This window comes from Pristiophorus japonicus, chromosome 21 (assembly GCF_044704955.1).
Source record: "Pristiophorus japonicus isolate sPriJap1 chromosome 21, sPriJap1.hap1, whole genome shotgun sequence".
NCBI lineage: Eukaryota > Metazoa > Chordata > Chondrichthyes > Pristiophoridae > Pristiophorus > Pristiophorus japonicus.
The window spans coordinates 42,409,005-42,423,303 of NC_091997.1; the positions used below are offsets into that span (position 1 = coordinate 42,409,005).

A 14,299-nucleotide genomic window follows, 5' to 3' on the forward strand; every position below is an offset into this window, starting at 1 on the left:
GTGCTGTCCAAATTATAAAGCAGAGTATGAAGTGAGTAACCCATGGGTCACTGCAGACCCACCTGTCATGCATACTGCTTAGTTACAGGTCAAGACCACACACGCTTACCGGGGTCTCGCCTGCTGAACTAATGATGAAGAGAGGTCTTAAGACTAAGCTATCTCTTGTACACCCAGACTTGAATAATCATGTTGAATATAAAAGACAAAGTCAGCAAGGGTAGCACAATCACGCAGCTGTGTCACGCGATATTTCTGTAAATGATCCTGTATATGTCCTGAATTATGGTCAGGGTCCCAAGTTGATCGCTGGTACTGTCATGGCCAAGGAGGGCAACAGAGTATTTATTGTCAAGCTCAAAAATGGGCAAACATGCAGGAAACATATGGATCAGACAAAGCTGTGGCACACCGACAAACCGGAACAGTCGGAGGAAGAGACAATCGACGACCAACCAACCTACCCCCAGTCATCAGAGGATTCAGTGGTCATCAGTGAATCGGGACTTTCAATCGCTGACATGTTCAATGAAAATGGATTTTAATCCCTGACATGGCCATTGCCACTCCCACCAGGCCAGCCACCCAGCCACCAGTCACAACAGACTCTGAAGACTCACCCAAGGCTGGAGTTGAACTGAGACGGTCAACCTGGGAGCGTAAAACATCGGATCGTTTCAATTTGTAAATGACTGTGTTAATATCTCGGGGGGGGGGGGTATTGTCATGTATGTACTTTTGGGATCGCTAGCCACTAGATGGCGTCACTGTTGGAGGTCATTGGGCTGCACGCACATGTGTGCAGCCCAAGTATAAAAGGCCAGCCATTTTGTATATTAGTCACTTTGGGCCTTAAAGCAGAACCAAGGCCATACCTCTTGGAAGTTAAAGTACTCAGTCTAACAGTTATTGCATACACAACACTTATAATGGGAGATGTCTGCATGTGGATTAGTGCTTTACATTCAACAGTTATACTGTCCTGAGTATTTGGAATTGCATTCTTTATATGCCTCATCATGTGTTGGCCAACTTCTACTTGCCTTGCATTCTGCAGCTATTGGCTCTTTACAGCATGAAAAGCACTGCTACACTTGGACAGGGAAGTATATGACACACCTTGGTGCAGATGCATTTCCCCACAATAAAGCAACACTAGAATTGGCGACAATTAACAATAGAGAAGACTTTCCCGTTAATTATTGTAACACCAAGCATAGGCAGTGTAATGTATTTGCTTCAAGGGTTCTTTGATTAAGAATTCATAGCAACACATTGTTATTAAGAACTGGTTGGTTTATTAACAAAGGTTTAACAATCACACTACACATTACCAGTTCATCCATTAGGCTCACTGCTACATACCTCATCGTGGATGACCCAGACCCAACTGACTGGGGTTTTATTGAGTTGTCTGAGCATCATGTGACTGGCTACGCCACTCACAATGTAACAGCTCTATTCACAGCTGCATACATTACAGGCAGTGATAGAGTATTCAAACAGGCTCATTTAGACAGGCTGTGAAAAATCACAGGCCACATTGCATTAACTCATCAATCAACTTGACATTTTCGGACCTTGGGTAGTGAGCTAATTAAAAAGTTAAAAGAATATTGATTGAGCCAATAAGGTCAAAGAAGGCGAGTTCTTTTCTGTAAATTGAACCCGGTATAAAATACAGCCATCTTGACCATGTGTCTCAGTAAGACAAAGAAACTGGCAATTGGCCAAGCAGTTTGTTGCTCTCTGCCAAGATTAAAAAGTTAAAACTACCATCGGAGTTCGTATTTCATTGGAAATTCAGAGATCTAACAATTTTGGCACTGCGAACAGGATCGCTGAGGAAAGAAACTGAATTTTGGACATCGGACCTACATATTGAGGTAAGGACACCTCTTTTTAAAAAAAAGTCCTCGGTCAAAAGTCTAAATTCGCCTCTCCTTCTACGCGATTCCGAAAGCTTCCGGTTTGCGAACCCTCCGGTTGGTAGTCGGCTCGAGGTCCCATAGACGTCTAAACTTCGGCGGTGTATTAGTTAATTAATCATCGACCTATTGATCGGCTAAAAGCCTATGACTCAAGACCCCAGTAAAGAAATGGCAGCAGGAGACAAGAACAAAGAATTGCCTACAACTGTTAAAGGTGGGCAGGCACCACCTCAAGTTTCGCTAGATTTAATTCTCGAACAGTTGAAAGAATACATAGAGCAACAATTCAACTTATCTAAAACCTGTATTAAGATCGAACAAAAGTACGGAACCTCCAAAGGATAATGGTCCTTGGACAAGATTAAAAGGGTCTGGGGAAAAACGACCCGTATGAAAAATAAAGAGCGAACTAGATGGTCCCTAGCGGTTATGGGCCAGATTCGAAACCGGAATGAAATTATAATGCGTTCCCAACATGATCGAGAACTGACCAGTACAAAGGATCAATTGCAAGTAGTTTGTGCACAGCTGCGACAGAAAAAGCTTGAACTTGAAAAGCTGGAAGCGGAAGTTAAAGATCTTAAAGGTGAAATTAAAGATTGGAAAAAATCATTAGGTCAAGTGACAGTAATAGGAAAAGGAAAATGTATTGATCAATTCCCAGGGTACCCATGTTTGGATAAATTAAAAGCGGAAACCCGAAGACACGACCGAGGAATAGATACGATTTCTGAATCCTCCGACAATACAGGATGATGAAGAATTAGGGGTGCGCTTTGCCCCGTTTAAAAAAAGACGAGTTGTAGTCAAATCAGATGAGACTGCGGATGAGGGCGGAACCAAAAAAACAAAGAGAAGGGTGTATGCAGAATACTTAGTTCATGCTCCGGCAGACCCAGAGAAAATTGATAAATGGTCCAAGGAATTTCCCAATCCAAAGAAAGGGGGAGTAAAAATGTGGGACCAATTGGACCGCTTAAGAAATATATATCAACTTCATTCCTGGGATGGAGTGCAAATTTTGACCATAATGGTGCCAAAAACACAGGGAAGAAAATTGCACGACAAGGTAGATGAAGCTTTGGGGCAGAATGAGCAAGAATTAGATGCAGGATGGGAGGCGATTAAACACTGGCTGCAACCCTTCAGTCCAGCTAAGACAGACTGGGGAAAAATTGCAGCCTGCCAACAGAAAGGAACAGAGGAGGTCCTGGAGTATGGCGAGCGGTTTAGATGCATGTGGCTAGAACATTCGGGTATGAATAATACAGATGAGGAAATGGATGAACAAGCGTTTGGACCCCTGAAAGCAGCTTTCGTGGCAGGTCTAAAGCCAGAACTGTCCAAAATGCTTAAGGTAGTGTTACCGGACTGGGAAGGTAGAGGAACTACCTTTGCAGCATTGGTGGATCGATGTAACCAATTAGATCGGGATATGGGAGCTAAAGTCCGAGCTGTACAGGCTATGGGATGGAAATCCCAGGATTCCGATAAACAGTAATTAGGAAAATTGCCCGGAAAATGTCATTATTGTGGGAAAGAAGGTCACTGGGCCAAGACGTGCAGGGCAAACAGCAAGGTCGTGGCTGGAGAAGAGGACGCAGCCAGGGATACAATTCAGCCAACAAGCCAGGCTTGTCACAAGATAACGACCTCATAGAAGCATTTAAGCGACTGACAATACAACAACAGAAGGAGTTACTTGGGATAGCAAAAAACGATTAGAGCCCACCCTGGCCCCACTCCTCGCACTAATACAACAAAGGGGAGATGGGCTATATATAACTGTGAGGGTGGGTGATAAGGATGTGGCCTGTCTTTTAGACACAGGGGTGGAATTAACATGCTTGCCCCTACAATATGGAGACTTTTTGCCGTTGGATGGTAGGGTACGTACAGCCTATGGAGTTGGAGGCCATAAAATGGAAATTAAAAGGACAACACCGGTACTTATAGGGCTGGGTCCACATGAACTAACCACGCCGGTCTGGATAGGCCCAGTAGATCAACCCCTTTTGGGAATGGACGTTCTAATCCAAATAGATTCATCGTTGCATTTCGAGGATGGTCGGGTGACATGGTCAATTAGAACTTTGAAGAAAGAAGAATTGAAGGAACACCCGATATAGGCTAAAGATAAGAACGATTGTGGCCTACTCCAGATGGAGCCTGCGTCATTTACAGGGACCAAGCCTCCATGCACTAAACAGTATCCCATCAGTCCAACTGCCATCGCGGGGAATCTTACCGGTTATTCAGCAATTGGAGAAACAAAGGGTGCTTATTAAAACACATAGCTCCTCCAATAGCCCCGTATGGCCGGTACAGAAATCTAATGAGACTTAGCGTTTGACTGTCGATTATAGGAAAGCTAACCAGTGTATTGATCAAAAAGCTCCTTTGGTCGCAGATCCCTCCACCATTTTTAATGCCCTCAAACCGGAACATAAATATTTCTCGGTTATAGATATGGCCAACGGATTTTGGTCAGTGCCTCTGGCACCGGAGGTTCGACAGTGGTTTGCTTTCACAGTCCAAGGACAACAGTATACTTGGACCCGGTTACCGCAGGGTTTCCACAACAGCCCTACGGTATTCCACATGGCTTTACAAAGCCATTTGCGAGAATTACCTCCCCTGTCATCCACAGTCATCCAATATGTAGACGATATCCTGCTAGCTTCAAACACGGAAGAACAGCATGAACAAGATTTACGAGCTTTGCTGAATCACCTTCGGCTGAAAGGACATAAAGCCAGCATCGACAAAGCACAAATATCCCAAGAAGAGGTTGTATACCTGGGACAAAAGATTTCACAAGGAAAGAGAGAACTTACCCAGGATAGAACTGCAGCCATTCAGGCTGCTAAAAAACCCACCACTATTCAGGAACTAAGGTCTTTTTTGGGATTGTGTAACTTTAACAGAAATTGGATTGACTCCTTCACACAGCTTGCTCAGCCACTGAATGATATTTTAAAGGGGAAACGTGCCTCTAAAGAACAGCAAGAGGCCTTCCTGAGGCACCGGCTCTGGGAATCCCCGACAGTGGTAAGCCATTTATCCTGTTTGTCCATGAGAAAGAAGGATATATGATAGCTATACTGACACAAGAACATGGGGATCGGCAAAGATCTATTGGCTATTATTCGGCAAAACTGGATGCGGTAGCCCTCAGATGGGGAAGTTGCCTTAGGGCCATGGAAGCTACATGTCGAGCGGTAATGATCACTGCGGGTCTAGTTCTTGACCAAAAGCTGATTGTCAAGTGTCCCCACACTGTACATGCTTTGCTGTCTATGAATAGAATGTCTCAGGTGACGGCAGCAAGATGGACCCACTGGACAGCAGTTTTGGAAGCTCCTAATCTCCATATCGTCCGGGCCAGCCCGGTTAATCCCGCAACTATGCTCCCGATGTCAGAATCGAGGGAGCAAGAGGGGGGAGAATGTGAAGAGCATGACTGCGTGGAGATTTTAAAAGAAACAGAAGAAGCAGCCTTAGCAGCAGAGGAGCCTCTGCACAACCCAGACCTCATCCTGTTTACAGATGGTTCCTCCTTTGTTGACAATGGTACCAGAAAAACAGGATGGGCAGTTACAACCTTATATGAGGTAGTGGCAAAAGGACGTTTACCCTCAGGAATGTCAGCACAACAGGCCGAGTTACGGGCCCTGTCAGAAGCATGTCGAATAGCAGAAGGACAGACAGCTAATGTCTACACAGATTCGCGTTATGCTTTTGGAGTCGCTCAAGACTTTGGTATGTTATGGCGGAAAAGAGGATTCCTCACTGCTGCTGGTACACCTATCCGAAATGGAAAAGAAGTCCGAGACTTACTGGAGGCCATACAATTACCTCAGGAAGTGTTCATCCTGAAGTGTAAGGCCCATAATCAAGGAAAATACCACAGAAGCACAGGGAAATGCCCTAGCCGACCAGGCAGCTAAAGATGCTGCCTCACAGGGCGTTCCTCCAGAAGAACCAACACAGATGTGCAAATTGAAAGCACTCAGGACTCTGACATGAGACCTTCAAACAATGCAAGGCGAGTGCGCCCGAGAGGAAAAATGGACATGGATTGAGGCAGAAATTAAGCTATGCGAAGATGGTGTCTGGAGACAAAGAGTTACCGACAAGCCAGTCGCGCCACAAGCGCTTATGCCTTTTTTAGCCCAACAGATCCACTCGTGGGGACACTTGGCCTCACAACAGATGACGGCACGGTTCCAGAAAAGCTGGTGGGGTCGGGGATTTAAAAAACATGCCCAGCTGGTAACAGACTGCCGTGTGGTCTGCCAGAAAAATAATTCTGGACCCATCATGGTAATGCCCCAACTGAGGCCCCCTGCCCCTGTCGGACCATTCCAGCATCTGCAGGTTGATTATATATCTCTTCCTTCATGCCAAGGATACACTAACATTCTTGTCATGGTCGACAGATTCTCTCGATGGGTAGAAGCTGTCCCAACTAAAAGAGCCACAGCCAATCACACTGCAAAGGTCTTGTGTAAGGATTATATTCCCCGATGGGGAGTCCCGAGTCGCATTGACTCAGATCAGGGAACACACTTCACAGGTGCTGTCTGCCAAGAAGTCTGTAGGTTACTGAACATTACGTGGGATTTACACTGTCCTTATCATCCACAATCATCAGGACAAGTAGAATGAATGAATCGAACTCTGAAACAACAGCTTGCCAAATATCACTAAGAAGGAACACCATGGCCCCAGGCACTACCAATAGTGCTATGTAGCATTAGGGCAACCCCGAACAGAACTACAGGTCTAAGCCCATTTGAAATTATAACAGGAAGACCCATGTCGCTGCCAGGAACTATCGATTTACGGAAAGCTGATGTTCACTTAATGAGTGACACTCTGTTATCATACTGTCAGAACCTAACCAATGCTATTAGTTCTGTTTCCCGACAGGTATTGGCAGCTTGGGGTAATCCACACGAAGGAGGACACGACATCATCCCGGGAGTCTGGGTCTATGTGAAAAAGTTGCATAAAGAACCTTTGGGTGCCAAGTGGGAGGGACCTTATCAAGTGTTATTGACCACCCAGGCAGCTGTTAAAGTCCAAGGAAAGAAAGCCTAGATCCACGCTTCACATGTTAAACAAGCACCCATAACTGAAGCTGAAATCTAATAAGGACAATTACTTTTCGCGAAAATGTATAGATTTACTGTAGTATTGATTGTAGGTATTCTAGGCATAGGCCTACTTCTTACTAGCCAACCCTCTGCACCAAAGGGAAATAGTAGAGTACCAAGGGAATTACATGTAAATACCTTTTACTTTTATATTGTTTGTTTATGTTGTTTAAATGTTGTTGCGACCAGGCGGCTGTAGCGGCTGTCCCGCAGGTGAGACACCTTGCAGGTCCCAGCAGACCGTCTGTACGTGGCACAGGGGTATGTTATACTTAAGGAAAGGTAGTTTACTGGTTGAATTAAGATATTGATTTGGATTAAATTGGAATAAGGTTAATTAACCTACTAAAACCAGACTTCCATTGTGGCCACGATGGAACTCGGGTTGGTGTAAATTTGTGTGGAAGCTACTAGTCCGGACATGTGGCGAAACACATCAACAAATTTTAGAAGGAAACTCTATTAACATGTATGAAATTATTTTGTAGAATGTTTAATCAGTGATACCTGATGTTTTATGATTCAGTTTGTGAAAGAATCAAAGGGAGATTGATAGAGTATTCAAACAGGCTCATTTAGACAGGCTGTGAAAAAACAGAGGCCACATTGCATTAACTCATAAATCAACTTGACATTTTCGGACCTTGGGTAGCGAGCCAATTAAAACGTTAAAAGAATATTGATTGAGCCAATAAGGTCAAAGAAGGCGAGTTCTTTTCTGTAAATTGAACCCGGTATAAAATACAGCCATTTTGACCATGTGTCTCAGTAAGACAAAGAAACTGGCAATCAGCCAGCAGTTTGTTGCTCTCTGCCAAGATTAAAAAGTTAAAACTACCATCGGAGTTCGTATTTCAATGGAAATTAAGAGATCAACAGGCAGAAAGCCTGGGCCGAAGAGCCAGCTGTCTCGGCTGGTACTGCTGTCAATGAGGCAAACAGTGCAAAATGTTCGTGGCAAATTTGTCTGAGGGTCACAATCATGCAAGTTCTTGCACCACCTAGTGTCATGATTTTTCTGTGCCAAATTCTTACAAAGAGCTCCTAATTGCTTAGTAAAAACATTATTTCTCTTTATAAAGCACCTTCTCACATCCCCAGGATGTCCCAAAGCACTTCACAACCATCGTAATACTTTTGAAGTGCAGTCACTGTTGTTATACAGGAGAATGTGTCAGACAGTAGCACACAGCACGGTCTCACAAATGGCAAATGAATGAACCGCTGGATAATCTTTTTTTTTGGGGGGGGGGGGGGCGGAGTTTTGACCCATGTTTTCACCTCAGGTACAGCTGTCCACCATCCACTACCCTAGGATATCAATCACCGAGGGTGTTTGTAATTAAATGGGATGGCTTCATTCATTGATCTCTGTTAAGTACTTTGAATTACCTGCTCGATGGATCCATGTCCAGGTATATGTTAACAGGATTCATTGGCAGGATAGGCACACCAATGTCAGCGTTTTCTCTCAGGCCAACTTCCCCAGCATCGACGTATTGACCACGCTCGATCAGCTTCGATGGCAGGCCACATTGTCTGCATGCCCGATACTAAATTCCCGAAACAAGCGCTCTACTACGAGCTATGTCACGGCAGACGAGCCCCAGGAGGGCAGAGAAAACGCTTCAAGGACACCCTCAAAGCCTCCTTGAAAACATGTAACGACTCTTGGGAATCCCTGGCCCCAAGACCGCTAAAAGTGCAGGAGAAGCATCCGAGAAGGCGCAGAACACTTCGAGTCTCTTCGCCGGGTGCACGCGGAAACCAAGTACAAACAGAGGAAGGGGCGTACAACAAATCAACGCACCCCACCCACCCTGCCCCACCTGTGAAAGAGATTGTAGATCCTGCATTGGTCTCATCAGTCACCTTAGAACTCATGTTAGTGTGGAAGCAAGTCATGCTCGACTCTGGGGGACTGCCTAAGAAGAAAAGATATGTGAACAATGAAACCATGTGTACGAAAGATTTCTAGAACTACATAAGTCTCTATCTTGACCTGAGATGTGAATATTAGCCAGACTAGCTAGCAGTAACTGAGCTTAACCCTGTGTGTATTCTGGCCAAAAGTAAAGAAAGCAAAATGCCTTTTGTTTCTGTCACAGTGTTCTGGCGGCACAACGTGCAATTGGCATGTGTCACATTCAATGCCTTTCTCTTTGCGGCCACAAATTTAGACATTGGGTGTTCACGATGTGAGAGATTATATCAATACTGCCACGTTTCATTGCTGTTGCTGCACCATGTTGGTGCATAGTGCTTACGGTATGCATATTACAGGCACAGCCTTCATTTGAGTTGGCAAACTTCAGTCCCACCTTACCTTGGCATTACTAAAGGATTACTTCATTCAAACCACCTCAGTTCAGTGCAAAGAGGTTCTTTCCAAACTGCTCCCATAAACTACAGATGAGGGAGACAACATTCATTCTCTGTGCTACCCCCTACCATGCAGCCTACACAGCTGGTCGCAGTGGGCAGTTCCCCTCCCCCCAAATAGGGACCCCCTCCTCTGTCTCTCCTCTTCTAATGAAAGCTCCTAATGGCTTCTTATGAAAGGAAATAATTCCGGCAGCACCCCCTCGGTGACATCACACGGCCTCAGCCAGAGTCAGGCATAACAAGAAGTTACATAGTGAAGGGCAACAGCCCTTTAAAAACTGCTGTTCTTCCAATTCACTCTCTACGTGCAGCCATAGTGCTCCCTGCACTCACGGTGCGAAAGTTGTCCCCGTCTGTGCGCAGCGCAAACTTTAAACTGCAATAAAAACCAAAATGCTACAAATACATTATTTCGTCTAAAAAGAGAAAAAAATCTGTTTAAGCCTGGTTAGCGTCCTCTTCCCTGGTCCACCCTCGTGTCCGCCTCCCTCTCCTCTCCCAGGAACTTCCCGAGAGGCGCTGCTGGCATTGCAGCTGGACCAAATTGGTCTTCAGCCCACCAACAAGTACTCTCTGGACGGCCGATTGGCATCCTCAGCTCACTGTAAAGTTTCGAGTTGAGAGCCTCGGGTAAAACTTTAGGCAGTGGAATCCCTAAGATATCTCAGCCAACTTCTCCTGGGGCACGTGCTGCATGTGCTTCTTCTGCCCCCCTGCCTGCAGTACCGAAACGGCTCTTATCAAAGTCACAAATGACATCCAGTGTGACTGTGACCGTGGTAAACGATCTCTGCTCATCTTTCTCAACTTGGCTGCAGCCTTTGACGCGTTGGCCCCTCCATCCTTCTCCAATGCCTCTCCACCCTCCAGCTGGGTAGGACTCACTCACCTGGTTCCATTCTTATTCATAGCCAGAGAATCAGCTGCAATGGCTTCTCTGCCCGCTTCTGCACCGTTATCTCTGGTGTCACCCTCAAGGAACTATCCTTAGCCCCCTTCTATTTCTCATCTACATGCTGCCCCTCAGCAACATCGTCCAAAAACACAGCATCAGTTGGATCACTTCGAGTCTCATCGCTGAGAGCATGCAGAAACCAAGCGCAGGCAGCGGAAGGAGCGTGTGGCAAACCAGTCCCACCCACCCTTTCCCTCAACGACTATCTGTCTCACCTGTGACAGGGACTGTGGTTCTCGTATTGCACTGTTCAGCCATCTAAGGACTCATTTTTAGAGTGGAAGCAAGTCTTCCTCGATTCCGAGGGAATGCCTATGATGATGATGATGACGCTGACGACACCCAGCTCTACCTCAGCACCACCTCTCTCGATCCCTCCACAGTCTCTAAATTGTCAGACTGTCCTGTGCTGGATGAACAAAAATTTCCTCCAACTAAATATTGGGAAGACCAAAGCGATTGTCTTTGGGCCCCGCCACAAACTCCGTTCCCTAGCCACCAGGGAGGAGAAATTGGTGGTTTGTGTCACCCGCTAGCGCCTCCGGGGGTGGGAAAGCGATAATGGGGGCGCTAACGGCATACCGACTGGGCGCGTTGAGAGTACTGACACCCACGAACTTGCATGACAGGTTAGTGCTGGCGCTACGCCTTATCATCCCGACCTCCTGCACCGCAGTGATCGTGACATCATCCGGTGTGCAGTGCCCCTTATCGTAAATTCGCTTCCGCCCCCTGCAACACCGCTGGGCATCAGCATCGACAGTTGCAGGAGGCATTGTGACCTCGGCCGACCGCCTGGGGACCGCTACTTAAAGGCAGTGGTGGTCAGGTAGGCCAAAACATTTTTTTTACCCCACTGTGCTGATTTTTGAATTTTTCCAATGCCGTGATTGATCAATCCTGCACTCTGTTAGACGCTTGGGGCTGATCTTCGTGGATCACAGGTGCCGTTGCCGACCAGTGGAGTCCTTACCTTCAAATCACGTTAGCATTGGCCCTTCCCTTTAAGGGAGGGAAGAAGCCTGTGATTTCGACGGCACTGTGCGGCGCTTTGCCGCTACTGCCCGCTTTCACTGGTCAGCACTCGAAGGGAAGTGGTAGAGCTTGATTTAGCGCTTCACTTCCCTCCTGGAGCGCTAAACCGGAAGTTCGCGTCCGCCGGATTTATGTCGTGTCCGGTGATAATTTTGCACTCCCGATAAAGTTAGCACCGCAATTTCTAGCCCCATCTCTCTCCCTGGCAACTATCGCAGGCTGATCCACGTTGTTTGCAACCCTGGTTGCATATTTGATTCCGAGATGAGCTTACAACACATATCGACGCCATCACCTAGACCGTCTATTTCCACCTCCGTAACATCGCCGGATTCCGCCTCCGTTTCAGCTCATGAAACCCTCATATATGCCTTTGTTATCTCTATACTTCCACTACTATTCCATTGCACTCCTGGCCAGCCTCCCACGTTCTACACTCCCTAAATTTGAGATCATCCAAAACTCTGCTGCCCATGTCCTAACTCGCACCAAGTCCCGTTCACCCATCATTCCTGTGCTTGCTGACCCAAATTGGCTCACAGCTAAGCAATGCTTCGATTTTAAAATCGTCGTCTTTGTTTTCAAATCCCTCCATGGCCTCGCCCCTCCGAATCTCTGCAACGCCCTCTAACCCTACAACCAACGTTCCCTTTAAGCTGTGCGGACGCACAGCGGTCCTGACCTCCCGCACAGCCAGTGAGTCGGCTTTTAAATTGAAAAAATTGCGCATGACCGGAATTTTGAATGGGCCGCGCGTCCCCCCAAAAATTACAGGGAACATTACCTCCAACCCGCTGAGATATCTGCGTTCCTCCAATTCTGGCCTCTTGCGCATCCCCGATTTTCATCGTTCCACCATTGACAGCCGTGCCTTCAGCTGCCAAGACCTAAAGCTCTGGAATTCTTTCCCTAAACCACTCCAACTCTTTTACCTTTCTCTCCTCCTTTAGGACGCTCCTTAAAACCTATCTCTCATCTACTCTAATATCTCCTTATGTGGCTCGGTGTCAAATTTTGTTTGATAACACTCCTGTGAAGCACCTTGGGATGTTTTACTATGTTAACGGGGCTATATAAATGCAACAGAAAAGGTAATCGACCTGAAACGTTAACTCTGTTTCTCTCTCTACAGACACTGCCTGACCTACTGTTTTTATGTCAGATCTCCAGCATCCACAGTATTTGGCTCTGCGTTTAAATGTTGCTGCACTGACGGCGGCCTGTCGCCAGATAGCGCTCATTCTGTGGAAGCAGGCTGAATGGGGAATTCTGGGATACTGGAGGAGTGAGTTGCGGCCGCGGTGCGCCCTGGGATACTGGAGGACTATCTGGGAAGAGGGCTGTTGATTGTTGAGTCGGGAGTGGAGTCGGTTGCCGGCCTGAAAACTGGAGCCTGTGAACGGCCGCGCGGGTAAGAGGCAGCCGGCCGCGCGAAATACGGCTCATAAACCGAGACAAGCGGCGGGGGAGGGCTGGGTTACTGGGGTTTGGGGGGTGCTGTATTACTGTGGGTTGGGGGGGCTAGGTTACTGGGGTTTGGGGGACGCTGGGTTACTGTGGGTTAGGGGGGCGCTGGGTTACTGTGGGTTGGGGTTTGGGGGGGCTGGGTTACTGTGGGTTGGGGGGCTGTATAACTGTGGGTTGGGGGGTGGGATGGGCTGTATTACTGTGGGTTGGGGGGGGTCTGTATTACTGTGGGTTTGGGGGGGTCTGTATTACTGTGGGTTTGGGGGGGGGGGGAGGATGTGACAGGTGAGTTGGGGAGTTCCCCTGTGATAGTTTGTTTTTATTGTTTGATTTTATACCCTTGTATTTCACTGCCTCATCCTTGAGCTCTGGGGAAACAATGTTACTCATCTGACATCGAATTGCCTTTGGAAGAAATGTAACAATAGGGTCGAGATTCCAGAAAGATACTGGTTTATAAATGAAACCTTGTCTATGTTGGAAGCTCTGTAGAATCATAGAATCAAAGAAATTTACAGCATGTAAGGGGGCAGTTCTGCCCATCGTGTCCTGCTGGCCGACAGACAAAGAGCTATCTGGCCTAATCCTACTTTCCAGCTCTTGGTCTGTAGTCCTGTAGGTTACGACACTTCAAGTGCATATCCCAAGTACTTTTTAAATGTGGTGAGGGTTTCTGCCTCTACCACCCTTTCCGGCAGTGAGTTCCAGACCCCCACCACCCTCTGGGTGAAAAGAATTCCCCTCAAATCCTCTCTAAAACTCCAACCAAATACTTTACATCTATGCCCCTGGCTGTTGACCCCTCTAAGGGAAATAGGTCCGTCCTATCCACTCTATCTTGCCCCCTCATAATATTATACACCTCAATTCGGTCTCCCATGAGCCGCCTCTATTCCAAAGAAAACAACCCCAGCCTATTCAATCTTTTCTCATAGCTAAAATTCTCCAATCCAGGCAATATCCTCGAAAATCTCCTCTGTACCCTCTCTCGTGCAATCATATATTTCCTGTAATATGATCAGAACTGCACGCAGTACTGTAGCTGTGGCCTAACTAATGTCTTATAGAGCTCAAGCATAACCTCCTTGCTCTTGTATTCTATGCCTCGGCTATTCCATATGCCACTTCACCACCTTATCTGCCTGTCCTGCTACCTTCAGGGATCTGTGCATGTGCACTCCAAAGTTCCTCTGTTCCTCCACACTTCTCAGTGTCGTACTGTTTATTGTGTATTCCCTTTCCTTGTTTGCCCTCCCCCAATACATTACCTCACACTTCTCCAGATTGAATTCTATTTGCCACAGTTCTGCTCACTTGACCAATCTACTGATATCTACCTGCAGTCTACAGCTTTCTTTTTTTAT

The 14,299-nt window shown here is 46.7% G+C and overlaps 1 protein-coding gene and 1 long non-coding RNA gene across 6 annotated transcripts in view; one reads left to right on the top strand and one right to left on the bottom strand.

Moving 5' to 3' along the window:
* LOC139233671 (uncharacterized) overlaps positions 1-12,706 on the bottom strand; it is a 37,427-nt gene extending 24,721 nt beyond the window's left edge. Inside the window, exon 1 of the long non-coding RNA XR_011588196.1 lies at positions 12,253-12,706. This is a non-coding gene — a long non-coding RNA (uncharacterized lncRNA). The remainder of the gene's footprint in view (positions 1-12,252) is intronic.
* Positions 12,707-12,794: 88 nt separating this feature from the next.
* Positions 12,795-14,299, top strand: part of plekhm1 (pleckstrin homology domain containing, family M (with RUN domain) member 1) — a 72,512-nt gene continuing 71,007 nt past the window's right edge. For 2 of the 5 annotated variants that reach the window (XM_070864686.1, XM_070864691.1), the window contains exon 1: positions 12,799-12,879. The gene's annotated coding sequence lies outside the window, so the exon portion shown is untranslated. Of the gene's footprint in view, positions 12,880-14,299 lie in introns of all 5 variants that reach the window. The other 3 variants (XM_070864688.1, XM_070864687.1, XM_070864690.1) reach the window with 3 other exon arrangements.